This window comes from Taurulus bubalis (genome assembly GCF_910589615.1).
Source record: "Taurulus bubalis genome assembly, chromosome: 9".
Classification (NCBI taxonomy): Eukaryota; Metazoa; Chordata; class Actinopteri; order Perciformes; family Cottidae; genus Taurulus; species Taurulus bubalis.
Window position 1 is genome coordinate 26201477 of NC_136597.1, and position 13202 is coordinate 26214678.

Below are 13202 nucleotides of genomic sequence, written 5' to 3' on the forward strand. Positions count from 1 at the left end.
TAAACATCAGCAAATAGTGACAATCCATCACATGTATTCACTTTGTATTTTAATTGCCTGATTTCCTGAAATATTCCATTCATGTTGCTCATTGTGTTACTTTGCTCTGAGTGCTGTACAAATAACGTGGATTGTGATCATTACAGATTTCTTGTTTTGTCCTCACAGATCATCACATCAGACAAAGAAAAGAAGACAATCATCTTATTCCAGAATGAAGTTCTGGAATGAAGCTCCGGTTGTTAATGACAGAATATTACCGATCTACTAATTAAGGATGAGAAAATGTTTTATTAGTGACGACAATAAGTTTTAACCAAAGCGCTGCCAGTTCTTTTAGTTGCACGACATGTACTCAAGTACTACTTGAGTATACACATGTAAGATACTTGAGTGTTTCTAACGTGTGCATACTTATAACCTATAGAAAGATCACAGCATGCTCCCCTCACTGCAAAGTCAAACAAATAGACGTCTACAGACAGAAAGAGATGAATCCTCCTTTATGAGAATGTTCCTGTTGCTGTTGAAGGAAACTGTAGAAATTCAGTTGTTGGCGAGCAGCGACAACATGAATTATTGCAGCAATCCAGCAGCCAACAACTATTTTTATGTTTTCCCTGAACTGAAGACGTTGCTGCAATCTGCTTCTCTTTACATTCTGCTCTAATTACTGTGTTTGTTTTCCTCCGTGCAGGAATACATTATTCAGAGTTCCTATAGAAGCTGCAGCTGCACAGATTTAAAAAAAAATTGAGTGCATCCTGTTCACTCGGAATACGTCAAGTAAATATATATATATATATATATATATATATATATATATATATATATATATATATATATATGTTGTCATGTTCTAATGTTTATTAGGAAAAAAGGTATCCTGGATTTGTTCTTGAATGTCTAATGTCCTCTATTTCTGGCTATGAGAACAAGGAGTTGTATATATATATATATATATATATATATATATATATATATATATATATATATATATATATATATATATATATATATATATATATATATATGTATATATATATCCATGTAATATGTATATATATATATATATATATATATTATATATATATATATATATATACAGATATACATGTTTTTATATATATTTAAATATATACATGTATTTATATATATATGTATATATATTTATATATAAATATATATTTAAATATATATTTTAAAAATATGTTTTTATATATATATATATGTATATATATACTATTGGAAGTCTAAACCAACTGGCTTCATGATATATATCATATATATATATATACGGTAAATTTGTATTTTTTATAATGTATAATTTAACCGGTTGCATATTAAAATAACCATTTAATTAACTGTATGAATGAATTAACTGCTTTTAACTGAGCACTGTAAATACATATACAACTACTCTAGTACATTGATTTACATTGTTCATAACTTAATTACTTATTTGCCAACCAGTTGCAGCATTTCCTTAATCGTCCGATGTTTCCTGCTGAGCGGTGAGGCGTTCAGGGTCAGACCGCTCCGTCTCTCCCTCCTCTCTCCATCGTGGTGTGTTTACATGCACTCTGACTTCTAAGCGCTCTGCTGTCGCTCACACAAACACAGGTCACCTGCCCGCCCCCTGACCTGTCAATCAACCTGCTGAGACGATACGTTTCGGTGAGGGGGATACTGCCTGTGTGTGTGTGTGTGTGTGTGTGTGTGTGTGTGTGCGTGCGTGCGTGCATGCGTGTGTGTGTGTGTGTGTGTGTGTGTGTGAGGACCATGATATTAGTGAGGACATTGTTACAAAGTGAGGACAGTTTAGAGCACTATTCCTACATTGTTTTAGCTATATAAAAAAAAGAGAGTATATAAAATATGTTTTGTTATATATACCAACAATAAATGAACAACTACAAATTACACATCCTATAAATAAACGATATATACAGATTTGAAACGATTAGTTGATAAATCGATCTGCCAGTTGATTGACTGAAAAGTTGTCATTTTTCATGCAAAAACACATCGCTTCCCTAATTTATTATGCTGTTATTAATTGTAATAATTTGTAAAAAATGTTGAGGTTTGGACAAAAAATATTGTGACGTTTAAAAAAAAAATAATTCAAATCAATCAATTGTTTAAAGATAAATATGGAAAACAACAAACAGATGACATACTTTAAAACAAATATATCTTACAATGACAAACCCATCCAAGCTCATTCTTACAGACACCCTAAAAAACTAACCTAGCAACATTTCAGCGTTCGGCGTCAACCAACAGAGGCCAGAAAAATCTATACATATTCGTTAGATACTCCTTGCACACTTATTTAGTGCATGATTTATGTAATTAACTAAACTGTATACGCACAAACACATAACAAAAAGAGTATTCAAGTATTAAAATATATATTTCACAAGTCGCCTTGCAGGAGAAGAGGGAGAGAATAGAACGTTTATTTCGTGGTGTCACTGTTTGTTTTCCTTCTTGCTTCAGTCGATGTGTAATGTTGTCGAGTGGAACAAAGCCTGGACCCTGCGGAGCTAACGGGGAAATCGATGCTCAGCACTGAATTAGAGAAGAAGTCTTCAGGAGAAGCGCTGCTCGTTTGGGAGCCGGCTGCGTCCCAGTGTGTGAATGTGTGCAGATGATTTTATGTATTTGTTGTTGTTGTGAATTTGCATTTGTTTCATGCCGAGTGAAGTGTGTCCTCTGCTTCCTTCACAAGGAAAAGACCTTTCTGCAAACGGCCACGAAACACTCTGCAGCTCTGCCTCCGAAACTGTCGCTGACATTCAGAAAAAACTATGGATTGTGATTTACGTTCACAAATGTCCACATAGGGAGAAATTTTTCACCCTACTTTCACCCAGGGGACTGCTGTTCATGTCCTGTGTGAACCGAGTACGTGTGTTGCCTCAACTTAAACAAATACGTTTGTTGCCTCAACTTAAACAAATACGTTGGTTGCCTCAACTTAAACAAATACGTTGGTTGCCTGAACATAACCAAATACTTTAGTTGCCTCAACTTAAACAAATACGTTGGTTGCCTCAACTTAAACAAATACGTTGGTTGCCTCAACTTAAACAAATACGTTGGTTGCCTCAACTTAAACAAATACGTTGGTTGCCTCAACTTAAACAAATATGTTGGTTGCCTCAACTTAAACAAATACGTTGGTTGCCTCAACTTAAACAAATATGTTGGTTGCCTCAACTTAAACAAATACGTTGGTTGCCTCAACTTAAACAAATAAGTTTGTTGCCTCAACTTAACAAATACGTTGGTTGTCTAAACTTAACCAAATACTTTAGTTGCCTCAACTTAAACAAATACATTGGTTGCCTCAACTTAAACAAATACGTTGGTTGCCTCAACTTAAACAAATACTTTAGTTGCCTCAACTTAAACAAATACGTTGGTTGCCTCAACTTAAACAAATATGTTGGTTGCCTCAACTTAAACAAATACGTTGGTTGCCTCAACTTAAACAAATAAGTTTGTTGCCTCAACTTAAACAAATACGTTGGTTGTCTAAACATAACCAAATACTTTAGTTGCCTCAACTTAAACAAATACGTTGGTTGCCTCAACTTAAACAAATACGTTGGTTGCCTGAACATAACCAAATACGTTGGTTGCCTCAACTTAAACAAATATGTTTGTTGCCTGAACATAACCAAATACTTTAGTTGCCTCAACTTAAACAAATACGTTGGTTGCCTGAACATAACCAAATACTTTAGTTGCCTCAACTTAAACAAATACGTTGGTTGCCTCAACTTAAACAAATACGTTTGTTGCCTCAACTTAAACAAATACATTGGTTGCCTGAACATAACCAAATACTTTAGTTGCCTCAACTTAAACAAATACGTTTGTTGCCTCAACTTAAACAAATACATTGGTTGCCTGAACATAACCAAATACTTTAGTTGCCTCAACTTAAACAAATACATTGGTTGCCTGAACATAACCAAATACTTTAGTTGCCTCAACTTAAACAAATACGTTGGTTGTCTAAACATAACCAAATACTTGTGCTCAATGAAATCAAGTACTTTTGTTGCTTCAACATCGTTACTGTAATTGATTCATTTTGTTTCAATTTTTAAGTCAACCTGTGATGTTTTTTACCCGGTTTCCCTAAAAATGAAATGTAGAGTCCAGCTTAGTGGGTTTGGAAGGCATTTCTTGAAGGAAACAGGGGTGTAAGTACTTGAGTAAATGTACTTGTACTCTCCACCGCCGGGGTCACGGCCGCGTGTCAGACTGAAATCTGATGTTGAGTTCTGTCAGACGGACAGATTTCATTTCCTGCTGCCGAGACCAGACGAGTCCTGGCAGCGTTTGTGTTGACGTCGCTCTCCACACACTCGTCTGGTCCGACGCCTCCGGGCCGCTGAGCGCTTTGATGAGAGTCTGAGTTTATCGTGATGAGGTCACTCATCCGCCATCAGACGCCTCCATCAACCGCCAGCTGTCCGTCTGTAACACCGAACATGGAGGACAAGGTGATTTTATCATTGACGGTTTCCAGGTAGTTCTGGTTTTAAGGTTCGTACAGAACGTCTTTCTGCTGAAAAGTGTTCAGATTCATTTCATTGACGTGAAATCACTAATACTGTTGCTAATACTGGTGAAAATACTACTACCATGTGAAGTCTAAAAGTACATGCAACACATCCTGCACTAATGTATGTACGTATAATTATTATTATATTAAAAGTAGAAATATGTCTGTGACGGCTCTATTATTGTGTAATTAGGAGCTCATTTGAAATGATTAAATAATGAATAATCAATTAAATGTTGATTTTGATTGTTTTATTGTTATGCACCTTAACGTTTGCTTGGTAAGTGGCGTAGTGGAGTCGGAGTAGAAAGTAACATGAAATGAAAAATACTCAAGCGAAGTACAAGTAGCTCAAAAACGGTACAGTACTGTGTAAAATACTTTGTACGCCAAATAGAGTCGGCTCTAAAGTGTTGGTCAAAGCTCCGTGCGTGTGTGTGTGTGTGTGTGTGTGTGTGTGTGTGTGTGTGTGTGTGTGTGTGTGTGTGTGAAATACGAGCCTCCGACAGCAGCAGCCTGCACACAGCAGCGGCAGTAAAAACTTAAGTATCGGTGATTAAACACGACACCTTTTATCACCGTGTGAGTTTGTGAATCACTGAAGAACACTGATCCTCTGCAACACCCAGAGGAAATGTTATATTAACTATACTATGATATATATATATATATATATATATATATATATATATATATATATATATATATATATATATATACATATATATGGAAGCCAGTGGTGGTTCTGTTCTATTTAAACCACAAGGGCCAAACTGGGACCAGCTGCTCTTTTCAAGGGGCCAGTCAAATTAAAGCAAGACTATTTAACTTTTACTAAACGGTGGAAAAAGTAATAACTTATCAATGAATTCACCTCATTTGCATATTGATTGAAAATATATGTCCCTTCAAAGTAGAAATCCAAGTGAAGTAACCTGCGGTTATTGTGTATACGTTTTTAGAAGTTTTACACTTTTAAAATACCAAAAAATTAATTTTTAATTAACCGTAAAGTTTTTCCGGGATTGTTGTCACTTCCCGTGAACCAGATTTACCTGCAGCCGTGCAGGTGATCCATTAAAGAGCTTTAGCGAGGCAGGTGTGCCGAGTTCTATTTAATAAGTGGGTGAAAGTCACATGATCGCCTGCAGACGCATTAAACACAACCGTTGACAAAGGCATGAAAACACTATTTAAATGTGTTTTAAATAGCACGTCAAGCTGGCCGGCTTGCTAAACAAGCTATTGCTAAGCTAGCTATTGAGCGCCTGAGCTCACTTGTTTCCATGTTTCCTGGCCTGGCCGTGACAGAGGGTTTCCAAATCGGCAGAAACAGACACGTTCCGGAGGGAACGTAGTCTCAGGTTGCTCTTTCCACTTGTGTCCCTCCGTGTATCCATTGAAGACGTCCTATCCAACAGAGTTAAAGTCAGACATTTACAGCAGAAGGTTTTATCGTCCCGACCTTTCCGTTTCCCGCACGGCTTCACACTCGCAGAGGAAACGCACTGGCGCGTGAAGCGACTCGTCTCGACTTCCGCCCGGCGGTAAAAATGAGTGATGGATTTTTTAACAAACCCGTCTTAAAAACAAGCGAGAGACAATTCAGAGAGCCGTCTCCGGTGCAGATATTGCAGCTGTAAAACAACTCCAACAGCGGCCGAGAGCGGAGGCCGGTTCTTACGGGAGAGAGAGAGAGAGAGAGAGAGAGAGAGAGAGAGAGAGAGAGAGAGAGAGAGATGAAATAAGTTTAATGTCCCCATAAAAATAGAGGAGGGATGAAGTGAATGAAACTGGCCTCAGGTCAGCAGTGAGCACATTTCATCCAAATTCAATCTGAAATTCTGAGAGTCATTGCTATGCAGAGCACAGAGGTTCTCAGGGCGACGCATGAATAAGAGAATATCTGAGAGACCTGGACGAGAACTCTCCTCTCTTCATCTCTCGCTCAGCGCTTCTCTGCAGAAGGCCCTCCGGAAAATGTGCAGAAATTAGAAGTGTAATATCTCTTTTGGTCTGTTTTCAATCCGTCATCCAGAAAATGAACACATGACACACAGGGTCAGATGCATTTGTATTATTAGTAGTATCATTATTAATAGTTGTGCTACAAAGTAAAATACATATCACCATCTTAATAAACAACAAAATACCAAAACATGATTGTTATGATCCAGTTAACTCTGTCTTCTAGTAATCACATGTATATCCCGCTAATTTACAGCAGAAAACAAATATTATGAAACATTAAAAAATATATGTGAATTTTTAATTTTTACTTATTTATTAAATTTTTGTATTGCCTCATCTGGCACAGCTGTGAAAGAGGTAATTCGGCGTGTTCCTTCAGAGGTCGGAGGATCAGGAGAGTTTCTCGCCCAGGTTGAAGGTGAACGAGCCTAAATCAATCATTCTGACTGGTTTCCGTGTCTTAAGTTCAATCAATGATCTTTAACATGAGCTACTCGCTCTCTGAGGCGTACAGTCTGGAGACGCTCCTCAGACAGTGGATGGGACACTGAATCTGTTTTTATTTTTATTTTCAAATTAGTTTTATTCTATTGTTGTGTTCCCAGCTGGGAAACAGAAAATGTAGCTTTTTACATGAGTTTCAGCGCTCTAGTTTTAGATATATTTTTTAATTTTTTAATGTTATTATGTTTTAATTTTCTCATTTTTAATTTTAATTTATATTTTGATTTATATTTTTCTTTTATTATTTTATTGTTTTATATTTTATATTCTTTTTTATTTTTATTTTATTATTTTATTATTATTTTTTTATTTTTGTATCATCTTTTAGTCTGTATTATAATACAGGGAGATGAAATCAAGCATTCTGATTGGTTGAGAGTGAGTCACGTGGAGGGTACTTTATTGAGCCATAATGTCCTGTACGCCTGTTTACATTTACCAGAGCGTTCCATATCAGTGCGCACTCAAAATAACAGGTATATGTTGTGCGACCATTAGTTGTCATATTTTGGGGGGAATGACTTTTGATGAGCCCTCCACTACTCCAAAACCCTTGAACAGTACATTATTGACGATACAGTACTGCCACTTGTACCTTATTGCTTAATTAAAGAGCTCACTGCTTGTTTCCTTTCTTACCCTGCAGTATGTAAATAATCTTTGTGAACTTTTTGAAATGCACAAAAAATAATCTGATCCATTTATGAACCGTCTCAGTCAATAACATTCATGAATTTGAAAACGTGCGCACTTCCATTTTAACCTCCGAGCTGAGCGGAAGCCCCTCCCCTTTCCTCCGGACCCCGCCCCCCCCAAGCTGCGTCCCTCCTTATCACCTAATGGCCGCATTATTCAGCCGGTGTCTCCAAAGGCTCCTCTGGATTTATGGTCCGGATTTAAGTCAGAGGTAGAGCAGCACATTAGGTAGATCAGAATTATTACACTCACTTTACTGCACGGGAGGAGGATTAATTAAAGGGAACACAGCGGTGATACATCACCAGGCCGTCACACACACACACACACACACACACACACACACACACACACACACACACACACACACACACACACACACACACACACACACACACACACACACACAGAGTGTTTTAACCACAGTATCAGTACACAAAGTAGCACAAAGAGTCGTCTTCACTGCAGAACAACAAGCTTTCAGGCTTCATGTTCCCTTATGGATGCCTTTTGTGAAATAGACGAGACAAGACTGATGCTTTTGTGCGCAATGAGTTGGAAATGAGCGTTAAAATAAAATGACACACTTAACAAAACAAAACAGGTTGATGCCAGAGTGTTGAAGTAAAATTGGCCACAACTGGCAATTATTTAAATTATTGATTCATGCGTTGATTATTTTCAAATAAAATGATTAATCATTGTGAAAAATGACTCACCACATTTACCCCAAATTTGAAAACGTTGTGCTTATTTTGTCGAAAAAAGAGTCCAAAACCCTATTTATGTGTACTGTGTATAAACAGAAGATGACGAAGATCATTAAATAACATTAATTGTCCATAAAAAGGACTTAAACGATGGGCAAATGATCCCGATAGTCGCCGGTTAAAATCCTGTCGTTGAGTTATTTACTAAATAACGGAACAGCTGAAATGTGTTTCGCTCTCAGGTGAAACAGCTGACACTCAAAGTTTTCTACTCGTGGGACTAGTTGCCGAGCTAACATGCTAATATGCTAGCATATGAACATGTTCGGTTGCTTACAAGCAAACCAGAAAATAAGAAATCATACCAAGATAGCTGGCTCTTTGTTAAGTTGTGCTGATGGTTTGACATTTTTGGAAGAAAGTTTGAAAGAAGCGTAGAACACATATGAGTGCAGATTAGTTTCAGCATCACCAACCAGCTTCATCACCGTCGTTCGTCCCAGCTGGGGTTTGATTCTGGGTCTCTTGAGCACGATCAGCATCCTTCACCACCGACCGCTAGAAAAAGACACAAAACAAAACCCATCAGAGTAAAGGAGGAATCTGCAGAGAATTTATGTTTCATTTCAAAATGTTCAAACTGAGAAGAGATTCCAAGTGAAACACGTCCGCACTGAAAAACTGAAGTCCAGTTTAAACTGAGATTTAATCTAATCTAAAGTTCTGGTGGCTCAGCTGGTCAAAAAACACATTCTTTAACTCCCTTTTAGTCATTTTCTCTTATAGAAAAAAAGATTACAAAATCAAATTCTGCATTAGAGTCCAACCAAGAAACATTTATATCAGATGTATAGGATTTATAGTTGTAAAGGTGAGTCCTGCTCACCTCAACATGAAGCAGGGTCTCAACACTGTTCTGCACCCTTTTACATGTTTTGTTTTTTAAAATATATATTTTAAAAGTAGCGTTACAATGTGCTTTACACAGCCACAGTAACAAACACCTACAAATTATGCAATATCTTGTTGAGGTTGTTGCTGCATTTTCAATTTTTTTGCCTTCATGTGTCACAGTGGGAGCTGACCAGTAACAGCTGCACCTGCTGCTGGAGGCAGGTTCAGGGTCAGCGCTCCGCTGAGAAGATTAAACACCTTCGACAGCGAGGAGAACGAGAACACACGGTGAACTTTGCCTTCTGTTAGAAGCGGGGACGACTAAATCCACGCTGACATTTATCCTGACATCTTAATGCAGCAGAAATCTGAGTTCAGGGTGAAAGTTTTGGATGAAACCTTTTTTCTTTCTTCATATTTAGATAATCCACTTCCCTGAAACCAGAGCACGTTTCGGCTCACACAGCTCCCTGAATCGGCTCCACACAGAGCCCAACTGCTGCGGGCGTTAACTGTCATCAAATATCATGAAACGCCGCGTCCAGACTCACGGTGAGACGGTGGTCTCGTCGGACTGTTCTTCTCTGTGCAGGACGGGAACGACAGCTTCTACAACATGCTGGTTCCACAAAAAGAAACTAAATGAATATACAAAAAAAAATGATAAACTCTTTTGATAAGAAAATTATTGTTTCTTACAATAGTTTTCACATTCAATCAAAAATACTTTTCACGATATAATCAATTGTTTTCATTATTATGCACCAAATAATACTATTTTAACAAGTAATTTAATTTCATCTTGTTTAATCCCCAAGAAATAGATTTTATTTTCAAAGCGTTCAAAATCCTACTATTACTTTGTAATCTTAAATAAGTAAAGAATTATAATAAAAAATAAAAAAGTACTTATAATGTAGAAAGGCCCATTTTAGTAATTTAATAAATAAAAAATGTTATGTATATATATATATATATATATATATATATATATATATATATATATATATATATATATATATATATATATATACGTATATATATATATATATATATATATATATATATATATATATATATATATATATATATATGCTGAAGTCTTGTTCGAATTAACGAGACTGTTTAAGGGTTGATCAGCCTTTGAGGAACCAACATAGCCTGACGTCAATCATCTTTGTAATTTAAGATGGATAATAGGACATTTGATCGACTTTGTTGAACCAGGTACGAGGAATAGGGCCCAGATCTCAATTCAGTTTTCCTGTATGAATGCATTGAACACTTTCAAGCCCGACTTATTGCACTATAGAACAAATTCTAAAAATATTAATAATTAACTTATTTAATTTTTTTTCACACAAAAACAATTTAAAATGAGCTCTAAAGGCAATTAATGAATACACGTTTGAATGAATACGTTTTACAGAATTAGTTTTAATTCAGTGTCTTCATCAGGTTTTTAATGATGCCTTATGCAAGTTTTTTTTCAAAACCCCAGTCTCTCCATTTAGAAACAAGAAATAAAGCTCATTTGTAACGTCCCATGAATTAATTTGTGTAATGAGCCGCTGCTACGGTTTCTCTGCTGAAGAAATATGAAGCTGCAGCTGATTAAATTAAAGTGTTGAGTCTGCTGAGCATTCACACTCTGTTGTAATCAGCTCCGTGCTGCTGTGTGCTAACCGAGTCACTGACCACAGCACAGTGTCTTTCAACACCCTCTTAGTGCGCATCATCATGTTATCAACTTTAATACCACTCCCGGAAAATACTAGTAAACGTCCTGCATTCAAAATATTACTGAATTAAAACATAAGTTTCTTGTCAATGTTTTACTTTCATGTTAATCTACATCAATACAGCATATTCTATAAGATCATCATGTGTTTGTAGCGTCTCTGTCCTGTGAGAACCTTGTATCCTTGAAAAAACAGTTTTCAGCTTTGTGACAGTGTATTTTACAGCTGATCCAAGAGGCTTTAAAGAGTTTCTTATAACTGTCCATTAATACGAAGTTTCTAGGAGATGTCGTTATTGTTTGGTCCTCATTGTATCAACTAGAACTTTTTAAGACTTTTCAACATTTTCTTCCACTGTGTTTTCCAGCCGGTTTTTATGTTGAAATCCTTCAGGCAGCCGATGTGACATCATTTCAAAGTTTATGTGATTGTCAGCTAAAATCCCCCAGATATCATCATCCGCCTTGTATGTAAACTGCTCAGATAAATGGCGGCCGAGGAAGTCTCGGTGCGTCGGTAGAAATAAGGGGCGCGGGTGACTCTGAGAAGCAGGTGATAAGAAAGCAGGATGAATCAAAGTCTTATCGGAGAAGAGCTCTTCCAGCTCTTTTGTTTACAGGTCGTCCTCAGACGAACGAGCTGCCGGGCACGTCATCAACCATCCTGCAGAAGTTCCTCCTCCGGGTTGAGTCACGACGGAATAAAAAGCTGAAAAAGTGTGTGTTGAGAGGAAGGAGCATGCTCTCAAGGCCTTTACTCAGCGCGGGCATCCCGAGTAAACCATACAATAATATCACTTTCCATACCGGCAGCAACTTGGAACCTTTTCAATAAAATGGTTTGAGTAGATTCTTGCAGGCAAAGAACCAACTACCAGGAGCGAAACTGTTGTATAGACAACGCTACTATAAGATATTATATTGAGTTGGTTTTTAGCACGATGCTCTGAGTGAATATACGTTTAGGGCTTTTATTGTGAAAGGTATGATCGGAGGGATTGGACCTGGTGTGCGATCCCTTTGTTAAACCTGAAAGGAGTCATTGACGTCTTGTTTGTATATATATATATATATATATATATATATATATATATATATATATATATATATATATATATATATATATATATATTGATGTATATGTTTATATATATATATATATATATATATATATATATATATATATATATATATATATGTATTTATATGTATAAGAAAGACATAAATGAAATACAGCCATGAATTACGGTAAAAGTCGGGTTACGAGCCGCTACTACCTTCGGTCAGAGTCCCCGTTAGCTCCCCGCTGTAGCCAGCTGGGGTTCCTGCTAGCGCTCCGTTACTTCCCCGCTAACTTCCGCTAGCTCCCCGAAAACCACCTACGGTAGCGGGACCAGGCTCGATACCCGACTTGGGCAGAGGGGACGCGGGCAGTAGCAGCAGCTAGCAGCGCTAGCTAGCAGCAGACTTTTACGGTAGTTAAATAATCTGATAAATGTTTCACACTATATTCACACCTTTTTTGCTCCTCCATCCTGATTTATGTCCCTCTACAGTCCTTTTTTATTCAACAACATATTTCCCAATCACCATTAACATTCATTCAACAACACTCTTCATCACGACGTGATTTTTTAAATTCCGTTCAACCACAACGTGTTTACAGTGTAAAGGGAGGAAGGAGGCGAGGAGGGAAGGCGACATACAAAGAGAGGGAGGAGGAGAATAAATTGTGTAAATGTGTTTGAGAAGGCTGGTTTTCCATCCGTTATTTTCTGACTGAATCAGATTACAGACGAAATATTGAAAGAGTGAAAAATGTTTTGTTTCAAAAATAGAGTGAAGTGAATGTAATGAGCAGATATTAGGATCAGCGCACATCTGCTGCACAAGACTTAAATAGCTCCGGTCTTTAATAACCATGAAACACCATCACGTACAACGGATGTACATGAAGGAGGCTGTACATCCAGAAGGTCTACTCTCCATAAGAGACACAACAGGATATCATTTTGATTATCATTGTACAAAAACATCTAAGGAAGAAATGGATACAAATAATTAGTCCAATAAAAGTACATAATGTTGAATATTGGCT